Raw genomic sequence first — 13,870 nt, forward strand, 5'->3', positions numbered from 1 at the left:
GCTGACCGGTGCCCTCGCCCGGCTCTCGAGGGGAAAATCCCCGGGGCTGGACGGGCTGACCGTGGAGTTCCACAGGGCGTTCTGGGACGTCCTGGGGAGCGACTACGCGCGGGTCCTGGGGGAAAGTCTGGCGACCGGGGAGATGCCCCTCTCTTGGCGCAGGGCAGTCATCGTCCTGCTGCCTAAGAAGGGCGACCTCCGCCTCCTTAAGAACTGGCGCCCGTTCTCCCTCCTCAGCACGGACTACAAAATCTTCGCCAGGGCGATGTCTGCTCGCCTTGGTGCCGTGCTGGACCACATGATCCACCCCGACCAGTCCTACACGGTCCCGGGCCGGACAATCCACGATAACATCCATCTGGTCCGGGACCTCATCCATTGTTCCCAAGAGACTGGTCTGTCGGTCGCCTTCCTATCCCTCGACCAAGAGAAGGCGTTCGACAGGGTGGATCACGACTATCTGCTCGGAACTCTGCGCGCTTTCGGGTTCGGGACGCATTTCGTCGCCCGGATCCGACTTTTGTACGCCGCCGCGGAGTATCTGATTAAGGTTAACGGGTCCTTGACGGCGCCCCTTCGCTTTAGGAGAGGGGTGCGCCAGGGATGCCACATGTCTGGCCAGTTATACGCCGTTTGCGTGGAGCCTTTCCTGCGCCTCTTGCGGACGAGGTTGACGGGACTGGCTCTGCAAGGGCCGGGCGTGGAGGTCGTCCTCTCGGCTTACGCCGATGACGTGCTCCTCGCGGTAGAGGATCCCGCTGACCTGCGGAGGATGCGTGAGTGTGAGTGCCAGGAGATTTACTCGGCCGCGTCCTCCGCCAGGATCAACTGGGAGAAATGTTCCGGACTCCTGGTGGGTCAGTGGAGGGTGGACTCCCTGCCGGAGGAGCTCAGGCCTTTTGCCTGGAGCACGACCCATCTCCTCTATCTGGGAGTCTACCTTAGCCCCGACAAGGGAGCCTGGCCGGCGAACTGGCAGGAGCTGGAGGCCAAGGTCGCCGCTCGCCTAGGGCGCTGGACAGGACTGCTCCGAGTGCTGTCCTACAGGGGTCGAGCGCTAGTCATAAACCAGCTGGTGGCCGCAATGCTGTGGTACCGGCTGGTCACTTTGACCCCTCCCCCTGCGTTTGTCGCCAAGATACAGAAGAAGCTGGTGGACTTCTTCTGGAACAACAGGAAGCACTGGGTCTCTTGAGTCTCCCGCTTGAGGAGGGCGGTCAGTCGTTGGTGTGCGTCAGCGCCCAGCTCGCGACTTTCCGTCTTCAGACCCTGCAGAGATACCTTTACGTCGAGCCCCCTCCTAGGTGGTGTGCTCTGGCGAGGTATTTCTTCTGCCAGCAGCGCGACCTCAATTATGACATGCAGCTCCTGTTTGTGAACTTGGGGGGTGCCAGGACCGCCCTCCGGGAGCTGCCTGTCTTTTACAGGGAACTCATCAGGGTCTGGAACAAAGTCTCCACCAAGCGCAGCTCTCCGCCGGCTGGAGTGGCGGTCGTCCTGCAGGAACCGCTGCTCGGGAATCCGTACCTCCACGGCCGAGGTTTTATGTGGCGGTCGGAAAAGAGGGCTGTGGCTGGTGAGGTGACCAGGGTCAGGGACCTGCTCGATGGCGGAGGAGCGGGCTGGATGGCGCCAGACACGCTGGCGCGGCGCCTAAATTCTGCCAACGTCCGCCATGCGGCCGATGCCATCGAGTCGCTAAAAACAGCTCTGGGCCCTAACTCCGTTAGGTGCATCGAGGAGGCTCAAGCACGTGGGGAGATCCCGTCCGAACTGACCCCCGTCCGGACGGAATTCCTCATCGGCGCCAAACCCCGGAACCTCCCTCGGGGGCCGGCGCCTCACAACTTGAGCCGCCTCGGGGAAATCCCCTCCGTGCCTTTCAGTTCCGCGCGGAGGGGTTTCTTGTACGGGCTGCTCCTGCACACTCTCAACTTTGCCATCCTCGCCGGCCGTCCGGACACGCCATGGCGTACCATCTTGCCGTCCGGAGGAGGCGGGGGTCCCCGATGGAGGGCACTCTACGCAGGGGTCCTCCCACTATTCATCGGGGACTTGGCCTGGAGGGTGGTGCACGGAGCAGTGCCGTGCAATAAATTTTTAAGCTGGTTCACGGACTCCCAGGCCGCCTGCAATTTCTGCGGTCTGGAGGAGTCCGTGTTCCATGTTTTTATCGAGTGCACGAGGTTGCAGCCCCTGTTCCATTATTTGAAGGGGCTGCTCCTGAAATTCTGGCTGCACTTCAGTCCCACTCTCCTGATCTTTGGGCACCCTGTACGGAGGGGAGCGGGTAGGTCCGAAGGCCTCCTCGTAGGACTGCTCCTGGGCATGGCCAAGGGTGCCATCAGCCGGTCCAGGCAGCGGGCGGTCGAGGGGGTCGTTCAACCTGACTGCCTGCCTCTCTTCCGCTCTTACATCCGGTCCAGGGTGTCCTTGGAGATGGAGCACGCGGTGTCCACCGGTACGCTCGCGGCCTTCCGCGAGAGGTGGGCACCGGAGGGACTGGAGTGCATCATCACGCCCGGCAAACAAATTTTAATTTGATTTTACGTTTTAAAGTTTAATTTGTTTTAATTGCCGGTGCTTTTAGTATCCCCTTCCCTTTTATAGGGGGCACTGGAAAAATGTGATTTTAGCGCCCCAAAAAAATGAAAAACACAAAAAAAAAAGGAAAAAAGGGCCTTGTAAATGTCTGGTGTGCCACCCAGGTCGGGTGGCATGGTTTAATGTTTTATGTTTTTGCAGGTGAACTCCAAAAAGAGTTTCATGCACAAGGACCCCCAGGTCCCTCTGCACCACAGCATGTTGTAATTTCTTTCCATTCAAATAATATTCCCTTTTACTGTTTTTTTTCCCAAGGTGGATGACCTCACATTTTCCAACATTGTATTCCATCTGCCAAACCTTAGCCCATTCGCTTAACCTATCCAAATCTCCTTGTAGCCTCTCTGAGTCCTCTACACAACCCGCTTTCCCACTAATCTTAGTGTCATCTGCAAATTTTGTTGCACTACACTCTGTCCCCTCCTCTAGGTCATCTATGTATATTGTAAACAGTTGTGGTCCCAGCACTGATCCCTGTGGCACACCACTAACCACTGATTTCCAACCGGAAAAGGACCCATTTATCCCGACTCTCTGCTTTCTGTTCGCCAGCCAATTCTCTATCCATGCTAATACATTTCCTCTGACTCCGCGTACCTTTATCTTCTGCAGTAACCTTTTGTGTGGCACCTTATCGAATGCCTTTTGGAAATCTAAATACACCACATCCATCGGTACACCTCTATCCACCATGCTCGCTATATCCTCAAAGAATTCCAGTAAGTTAGTTAAACATGATTTCCCTTTCATGAATCCATGCTGCGTCTGCTTGATTACAATATTCCTATCCAGATGTCCCGCTATTTCTTCCTTAATGATAGTTTCAAGCATTTTCCCCACTACAGGTGTTAAACTAACCGGCCTATAGTTAGTTACCTGCCTTTTGCCTGCCCCCTTTTTTAAACAGAGGTGTTACATTAGCTGCTCTCCAATCCACTGGTACCTCCCCAGAGTCCAGAGAATTTTGGTAGATTATAACAAATGCATCTGCTATAACTTCCGCCATCTCTTTTAATACCCTGGGATGCATTTCATCAGGACCAGGGGACTTGTCTACCTTCAATCCCATTAGTCTGTCCAGCACTACCTCCCTAGTGATAGTGATCATCTCAAGGTCCTCCCTTCCCACATTCCTATGATCAGCAGTTTTTGGCATGGTTTTTGTGTCTTCCACTGTGAAGACGGAAGCAAAATAATTGTTTAAGGTCTCAGCCATTTCCATATTTCCCATTATTAAATCCCCCTTTTCATCTTCTAAAGGACCAACATTTACTTTAGTCACTCTTTTCCATTTTATATATCTGTAAAAGCTTTTACTATCTGCTTTTATGTTTTGCGCAAGTTTACATAGAAACATAGAAAATAGGTGCAGGAGTAGGCCATTCGGCCCTTCTATCCTGCACCGCCATTCAATGAGTTCATGGCTGAACATTCAACTTCAGTACCCCATTCCTGCTTTCTCGCCATACCCCTTGATCCCCCTAGTAGTAAGGACCTCATCTAACTCCTTTTTGAATATATTTAGTGAATTGGCCTCAACAACTTTCTGTGGTAGAGAATTCCACAAGTTCACCACTCTCTGGGTGAAGAAGTTCCTCCGCATCTCGGTCCTAAATGGCTTACCCCTTATCCTTAGACTGTGACCTCTGGTTCTGGACTTCCCCAACATTGGGAACATTCTTCCTGCATCTAACCTGTCTAACCCCGTCAGAATTTTAAATGTTTCTATGAGGTCCCCTCTCATTCTTCTGAACTCCAGTGAATACAAGCCCAGTTGATCCAGTCTTTCTTGATAGGTCAGTCCCGCCATCCCGGGAATCAGTCTGGTGAACCTTCGCTGCACTCCCTCAATAGCAAGAATGTCCTTCCTCAGGTTAGGAGACCAAAACTGTACACAATACTCCAGGTGTGGCCTCACCAATGCCCTGTACAACTGTAGCAACACCTCCCTGCCCCTGTACTCAAATCCCCTTGCTATGAAGGCCAGCATGCCATTTGCTTTCTTAACCGCCTGCTGCACCTGCATGCTAACCTTCAATGACTGATGTACCATGACACCCAGGTCTCTTTGCACCTCCCCTTTTCCTAATCTGTCACCATTCAGATAATAGTCTGTCTCTCTGTTTTTACCACCAAAGTGGATAACCTCACATTTATCCACATTATACTTCATCTGCCATGCATTTGCCCACTCACCTAACCTATCCAAGTCGCTCTGCAGCCTCACAGCATCCTCCTCGCAGCTCACACTGCCACCCAACTTAGTGTCATCCGCAAATTTGGAGATACTACATTTAATCCCCTCATCTAAATCATTAATGTACAGTGTAAACAGCTGGGGCCCCAGCACAGAACCTTGCGGTACCCCACTAGTCACTGCCTGCCATTCTGAAAAGTACCCATTTACTCCTACTCTTTGCTTCCTGTCTGACAACCAGTTCTCAATCCATGTCAGTACACTACCCCCAATCCCATGTGCTCTAACTTTGCACATCAATCTCTTGTGTGGGACCTTGTCGAACGCCTTCTGAAAGTCCAAATATACCACATCAACTGGTTCTCCCTTATCCACTCCACTGGAAACATCCTCAAAAAATTCCAGAAGATTTGTCAAGCATGATTTCCCTTTCACAAATCCATGCTGACTTGGACCTATCATGTCACCTCTTTCCAAATGCACTGCTATGACATCCTTAATAATTGATTCCATCATTTTACCCACTACCGATGTCAGGCTGACCGGTCTATAATTCCCTGTTTTCTCTCTCCCTCCTTTTTTAAAAAGTGGGGTTACATTGGCTACCCTCCACTCCATAGGAACTGATCCAGAGTCAATGGAATGTTGGAAAATGACTGTCAACGCATCCACTATTTCCAAGGCCACCTCCTTAAGTACTCTGGGATGCAGTCCATCAGGCCCTGGGGATTTATCGGCCTTCAATCCCATCAATTTCCCCAACACAATTTCCCGGCTAATAAGGATTTCCCTCAGTTCCTCCTCCTTACTAGACCCCCGACCCCTTTTATAACCGGAAGGTTGTTCGTGTCCTCCTTCGTGAATACCGAACCAAAGTACTTGTTCAATTGGTCCGCCATTTCTTTGTTCCCCGTTATGACTTCCCCTGATTTGACTGCAGGGGACCTAAGTTTGTCTTTACTAATCTTTTTCTCTTTACATATCTATAGAAACTTTTGCAATCCGTCGTAATCTATCTTCCCTTTCTTTATTGCTTTTTTAGTCATTCTTTGCTGTTGCTTAAAATCTTCCCAATCCTCTAGTTTCCCACTAACCTTGGCTATCTTATACGCATTGGTCTTTGATTTGATACTTTCCTTTATTTCCTTGGTTATCCACGGCTGGTTATCTCTTCTCTTGCCGCCCTTCTTTTTCACTGGAATATATTTTTGTTGCGCATTATGAAAGAGCTCCTTAAAAGTCCTCCACTGTTCCTCAATTGTGCCACCGTTTAGTCCTTGTTTCCAGTCTACTTTAGCCAACTCTGCCCTCATCCCACTGTAGTCCCCTTTGTTTAAGCATAGTACTCTCGTTTCTGACACAACTTCCTCATCCTCAATCTGTATTACAAATTCAACCATATTGTGATCACTCATTCCGAGAGGATCTTTTACGAGGAGATCGTTTATTTTTCCTGTCTCATTACACAGGACCAGATCCAAAATGGCTTGCTCCCTTGTAGGCTCTGCTACATACTGTTCTAAGAAACAATCCCGTATATATTCTATGAATTCCTCCTCCAGGCTACCCCGTGCGATTTGATTTGACCAATCGATAAGTAGGTTAAAATCCCCCATAACTACTGCCGTTCCTTTTTCACATGCCTCCATTATTCCCTTGATTATTGCCCGCCCCACCATGAAGTTATTATTTGGGGGCCTATAAACTACGCCGACCAGTGACTTTTTCCCCTTACTATCTCTAATCTCCACCCACAATGATTCAACATTTTGTTCATTGTAGCCAATATCATCCCTCACAACTGCCCTGATATCATCCCTTATTAACAGAGCTACCCCACCTCCCTTCCCTTCCTGCCTATCTTTCTGAATCGTCAGATACCCCTGTACGTTTAATTCCCAGTCCTGGCCACCTTGCAACCATGTCTCTGTAATGGCCACCAAATCATACCCATTTGTAATGATTTGTACCATCAACTCATTTACTTTATTTCTAATGCTGCGTGCATTTAGGTAGAGTGTTTTCATCCTAGTTTTTAAACCATGATTTTTAGTTTTTACCCCTCCTTCAGCGCTTTTATATTCAGTGGTCCTTTTTGTTTCTTGCCTTTGGTTTCTCTGCCCTCCACTTTTACTCATCTCTTTTCTGTCTTTTGTTTTTTGTCTCCTTTTTGTTTCCCTCTGTCTCCCTGTATTGGTTCCCATCCCCCTGCCATATTAGTTTAACTCCTCACCAACAGCACGAGCAAATACTCCCCCTAGTACATTGGTTCCATTCCTGCCCAAGTGCAGACCGTCCGGTTTGTACTGGTCCCACCTCCCCCAGAACCTGTTCCAATGCCCCACGAATTTGAATCCCTCCCTGCTGCACCACTGCTCAAGCCACGTATTCATCTGTGCTATCCTGCGATTCCTACTCTGACTAGCACGTGGCACTGGTAGCAATCCCGAGATTACTACTTTTGAGGTCCTACTTTTTAATTTAACTCCTAGCTCCTTAAATTCGTCTCGTAGGACCTTATCCCTTTTTTTACCTATGTCGTTGGTACCAATGTGCACCACAACAACTGGCTGTTCTCCCTCCCTTTTCAGAATGTCCTGCACTCGCTCGGAGACATCCTTGACCCTTGCACCAGGGAGGCAACATACCATCCTGGACTCTCAATTGCGGCCGCAAAAACGCCTATCTATTCCCCTTATGATTGAATCCCCTATCACTATCGCTCTCCCACTCTTTTTTATGCCCTCCTGTACAACAATAATGATGCTGGAAATCTATAACCAATGGATTTAATTGCTAAATTCTTTTAAGGCAGTTAGCAAAGTAAATTGCAGCAGCAAAATAAATACTTTGCAGATCATCGAAGAAAAATGGATGACACCATTATGTCACAAAAATCAGTGAAAACCAAAATTAACATCTTGAGTCATGCAAAGCTAACTTAAAAAAATTAAAATATGAAGTCACTATTATAAAGCCAGACCTTCAAATTTGATCTCCTTTTTAGAATGACACTCTCATTTCTGAACACACACTTTAATACAAAAATGCATAAATGTATCTTATTATTTAGTTCCCCAGTATATTTGGTATCAACAGAATAAATGAATGGTTTATGACAATTTCTGTAGGCCCATAGAAACCCATGAATATCTAGTGGGTTTGTATTATATATTTCATGCCTTGGGCATTTGGCTGAGTCTACCTTTAGCCAAAACATCAATAAAGCACATTCATAAAGATCACAACCAACAGTTTAATTTGTAAATAGGAACAGGAGTAGGCCATTCAGCTCCTCGAGCCTGTTTGATTATGGCTGATCTGTACCTCAAATCTAATTACCACCTTTGCTCCATAGCCCTTCATACCCTTGCCTAACAACAATCTATCTATATATGTCAGTCTTGAAAGTTTCAATTGACCCAGCATCCACAGTTTTATGGGGAGAGAGTTCCAGAGTTCTACTACCCTTTGTGTGAAAAAGATTTTGCTCTTGAATGGTCTAGCTCTAAATTTAAAATTTTGCCCCCACCAAAGGAATCTACCTTATCGAATCCTTTTATCATTTTAAACATCTTGATTAGTTTGCCCCTCAAACTTCTATACTTAAGGAAATATAAGCCAAGTTTATGCAAACTATCCTCATAACTTAACCCTTTAAGCCCAGGTATCACATTGGTAAATCGGCACTGTACCACCTCCAAGTCCAAGAGATCCTTCCTAAGGTGCAGTGCCCGGAACTGAGCCCAATACTGCAGATAGAGGTTGGCCAAGACTCTTTAGAACTGAGCATAACTTCCTCCCCTTTGCATACCAGACCCCTTGAGATCGAGGTCAACATTACATTAGCCTTCTTGATTGCTTTTGTACATGTCTACTAGCTTTCAGTGATTTGTGTACATGGACACACAAATCTCTATGCTCCTCCAGTTTCTAGTTTCTCACCATTTAGAAGTTACTCTGACTTGTCTTCCTTGCTTCCAAAGTTGATGACCTCATATGTCATGTATGTAACCTCTATGTAACACCACTGCAATACTGTATATACTTAAGCAATGCACAATTTGACCACAGGGGGTGAACTTGTGGGAGACACTCCTTACCTGGTCATCCAGGTATATAAAGGGAGGTCCCACGCAGGGTCATCACTTCTTGGTCCTGTGAATAAAGGTTCAGGTCATAGAGTGACCTTGTCCATAGAATGTGCCTCGTGTGGGTTTTGTACCATTGAGTAAGGACATTATATTGGCGACGAGAAATGGGAATCAACGACCCATGAGAATGGCCACCGGTAGCACAGACGAACGGTATTGTGTTGGTGAGGACTGGGACGATTTAATTGAGAGACTCCAGCAAAGCTTTGTCATGAAAGAATGGCTGGGAGATGCAGCAGTTGACAAGCAAAGGGCCCATCTGCTGACCAGCTATGGACCTAAGAATTACGCGCTCATGAAGGACCTACTTGCACCCGAAAAGCCGGCAGAAAAAACCTTTGAAGAGCTCAGCAAACTAATCGGTGAGCACCTCAAACCGGCGAGCAGCATACACATGGCCCGACACAGATTCTATACCCACCGACGTCGTGAAGGACAAAGCATACCGGACTTCGTTGCAGACCTGCGGCGTTAGGCCAGCCTCTGTAAGTTCACAGACGCCTGCAGGGGGGAGATGTTAAGGGACTTCTTTATTGAGGGCATCGGTCATGCGGGGATTTTCCGAAAGTTAATTGAGACCAAGGACTTGACTTTGGAAGCGGTGGTGTTGATGGCTCAGACTTTCATGGCGGGGGAGGAGGAAACCAAAATAATATACGCGTGCAATTCTGCCTCCAACGCGGCGGGGATCAGGGAGTCAATATCATAAATGCGACTCAGAGCCCCGCAGGCAGGCAAGGGCAGTTCGACACACCCCAGGCAGCAATAGACCCGAGAGTAGGTTTTCAACAGAGACAATGGCAGGCTGAACTGACATTTATGCCATCACTGTGGACAATGCGGTCCGGGATGGGGCCATTGACACCCACTAACAGGGTACTCAAGGGCAGTCAAAGGGACAATCAGCGAGGAATGCCGGGTCATAGTTCCTTTGTTCACAACAATGGGAATCTCAGCTCATGCTGGAGGTGTGGGGGCAAACACTCTGCCAGGACTTGCAGTTTTCAACAATTTGTCTGCAGAAATTGCAACCTCAGTGGCCATTTAGCTCGAATGTGCAGGAAGCCTGTAACCAGGCTAATTTACGAGGCGGATGGACCAGAAGAGGGGTCTGTGATGCAGGATGACTCTTCAGGCAAATCAATGGACGCTGAAGTTCAGCGGGTTCATGTGGCAAACATTCACAGCTCATTTACCAAAACGCCACCAATGATGATGAAGGTTTTATTAAATGGCATCCCTGTATGCATGGAGCTGGACACGGGGGCCAGCCAGTCACTCATGAGCGTTCAACAATTCGAAAAGCTATGGCCACTCAAAGCCAGTAGACCTAAGCTAGAACGCATTGAGACACAACTATGGACGTATACCAAAGAAATCATTCCAGTACTAGGCAGTGCAATGTTGGCCATCACATACAATGGATCAGTGAACAGGCTGCCGCTCTGGATTGTCCCGGGCAATGGTCCCGCACTGTTGGGGAGGAGCTGGTTAGCTGAGATGAACTGGAAATGGGGGGATGTGCACGCAATATCATCTGTGGAGCGAAGTTCATGCTCACAAGTCCTACAACGATTTGAGTCACTATTCCAACCTGGCGTCGGTATGTTCAAAGGTACCAAAGTAGTGATACGCATCACCTCGGACGCCAGACCAGTGCACCACAAAGCCAGAGCGGTGCCGTATATGATGCGGGAGAAAATTGAGAGCGAATTGGACCGTTTGCTGAGAAAGAGCATCATCTCGCCCGTTAAATTTAGCGACTGGGTGAGCTCCATCGTTCCCGTCCTAAAAGCGGATGGTTCTGTCAGGATCTGTGGCGACTACAAGGCCACTATCAATCGGATGTCCCTACAAGACCAATACCCGCTCCCGAGAGCGGAGGATCTTTTCGCCACGCTGGCAGGCAGCAAGCTGTTTACCAAGTTGGATCTCACTTCAGCCTACATGACCCAAGAACTGGCAGACGAATCTAAACTACTAACCACCATCACTACGCACAAGGGACTGTTCGTTTACAACAGGTGCCTGTTTGGCATTTGATCAGCGGCCGCGATTTTTCAAAGAAACATGGAAAGCCTGCTTAAATCCATTCCTGGAACAATCGCATTTCAGGACGACATCCTCATCATGGGTCGTGACACCGAGGAACACCTCCGCAACCTGGAGGAGGTGCTACGCCGACTGGACCGGATAGGCCTACGACTCAAGAAGTCTAAATGTGTGTTTTTGGCTACTGAGGTTGAGTTCCTGGGCAGGAGGGTTGCTGCAGATGGGTTTCGGCCCACCAAATCCAAAACAGAGGCGATTCGACGAGCGCCCAGGCCCGGCAACACATCGGAGTTGCATTCATTTCTGGGACTGTTGAACTATTTTCAGAGCTTTCTGCCGAACTTAAGCACGTTGTTGGAGCCGCTTCACGTTCTCTTGCATAAGGGTTGTGATTGATTTTGAGGGGACTGTCAAGAACGGGCTTTCAATCGGGTGCGGAACCTACTTTGTTCAAATAAGTTATTGACCCTGTACGACACCCTGTAAGAAATTGGTTCTGACATGTAATGCATCGTCCTATGGGGTTGGGTGCATGTTGCAGCAGAATAATGCTGAGAGCCAACTACAACCTGTGACTTATGCTTCCAGGTCGCTCTCTCAAGCAGAACGGGGATATGGGATGGTTGAGAAGGCGGCATTCGCGTGTGTCTATGGTGTAAAAAAAATGCATCAGTACCTTTTTGGCAGGAGGTTCGAATTAGAAGTGGACCACAAGCCGTTAACATCCCTGTTGTCAGACAGCAAGGCTGTCAATGCCAACACGTCAGCCCGCATACAGCGATGGGCTCTCACGCTGGCTGCTTATGACTACTCCATCCGGCACCAGCCCGGCACTGAAAACTGCGCTGACGCGCTCAGCAGGCTTTCACTGGCCACCACCGAGGGGGCAGCAGGACAAAGCACTGAGATGGCCATGGCCGTTGATGCCTTTGACAGTGCAGGTTCCCCCATCACAGTCCGCCAGATCAAAATCTGGACAGAGATCCCCTCCTATCTTTGATTAAAAAATGTGTCCTGACTGGGGATTGGGCGCCCGCACACGGAGCATGCCCTGAGGAGGTCAGACCATTTCACAGGCGGCTGGATGAGCTCTCCATCCAAGCTGACTGCCTACTATGGGGCAGCCGGGTAGTCAGACGATCTGACTAGGGTGAGACGATCTGGGGCTTTCCGCTCTCTAGTCGATCGTCTCGGTACAAACACAGGTGCAGGTGAGTTGGCTGGGCCTTCACTGGGCTTCTGCGCAGCTGGCCTTGCTGGGCTGCTGGGGATGATGAGTTCAAACTTCATGGTCAACCGTGATGTCGGTTGCCACTTGTGCATGTATCGGGGGGTCGAAGTTGGTGGTGTCCTCTTCAGGTTGCTCGTGGCTGTCTGTGAATCGCAGTTTGGTTTGGTCCAAATGCTTTCTGCAAGTTAGTCCATTTGCAAGTTTGACCACAAACATCCTACTTCCTTCTTTGGCTACGACAGTGCCGGCAAGCCATTTGAGACCATGTCCATAGTTGAGTACAAATACAGGGTCATTGACTTCAATATCGCGTGATAAATTTGCGCGATCATGGTACATGCTTTGTTGATGCCGCCTGCCCTCGACATGATTATGGAGATCAGGGTGGACTAGAGAGAGCCTTGTTTTGAGTTCACTTTTCATGAGCGGTTCGGCAGGGGGAACCCGGTGAGCGAGTGGGGACTCGGGTCAGGCGGGTCTGCAGGGAGCCTTCCGACACGCGTTTCAAGCTTGGCTTGATGATTTGGACTGCCCGTTCTGTCTGGCCGTTAGATGCGGGCTTGAACGGGGCAGATGTGACGTGCTTGCTCCCAATGTGAGTCATGAATTCCTTGAATTCAGCACTGGTGAAGCACAGCCCATTGTCGCTGACAAGGACATCAGGCAGGCTGTGCATGGCAAACATAGCTCGTAGGTTTTCGATGGGGGCAGTGGATGTGCTTACATACATTATTACACACTCAATCCATTTTGAAAAAGCATCCACCACAACCAAGAACATTTTGCCCAGAAACGGGCCAGCAAAGTCAATGTGGATCCTAGACTACGGTTTGGAGGGCCATGACTGTCATGTTTGTAACTACAATGTAACACCACTGTATTACTGTATACACTCAACTTAGATGCACACCTTGACCACAGGAGGTGAACTTGTGGGAGACACTCCTTACCTGATCACACAGATATATAAAGGGAGGTCCCACGCAGGGTCATCACTTCTGGAGTCCTGTAATAAAGAGCTAAGGTCACAGAGTGGCCTTGTCCCTGGAATGTGCATCGTTACAAAGTGTTACATACATAACACAGTCCAAGCCGGCGTTTATGTTCCACTCGAGCCTCCTCCCATCTATCCTCATCTAAATCTATCAGCATAACTGTCTATTTCCTTCTCCCTCATATGTTTCCCTCCTAGCCTCCCCTTAAATGCATCTATAGTATTCGCTTCAACCACTCCCTGTGGTAGCGAATTCCACATTCTCACCACTCTGGGTAAAGAATTTTTTTCTGAATTCCCTATTGGATTTCTTCGTGACTATCTTATATTGATGGCCTCTAGTTATGCTCTTACCCATAAGTGGAAACATTCTCTCTGTATCCACTCTATCAAAACCTTTCATAATTTTAAAGACCTCTATTAAGTTACCCTCAGCCTTCTTTTTTCAAGAGAAAAGAGATCCAGTCTGTTCATCCTTTCCTGATATGTATAGTCTTACATCTTCAAAATAAGCATCTTTTGCCTCCAAATTATTCAGCATCACATCAGCAAAGTGATCCACCATTATGTAGTTTGATTAAGCTGCAATATTGGAAATCAAATTTGTGAAATACGATTCTGTAGAAATTAGATTATTG

This window comes from Pristiophorus japonicus, chromosome 6 (assembly GCF_044704955.1).
Source record: "Pristiophorus japonicus isolate sPriJap1 chromosome 6, sPriJap1.hap1, whole genome shotgun sequence".
In the NCBI taxonomy this organism is placed as follows: domain Eukaryota; kingdom Metazoa; phylum Chordata; class Chondrichthyes; family Pristiophoridae; genus Pristiophorus; species Pristiophorus japonicus.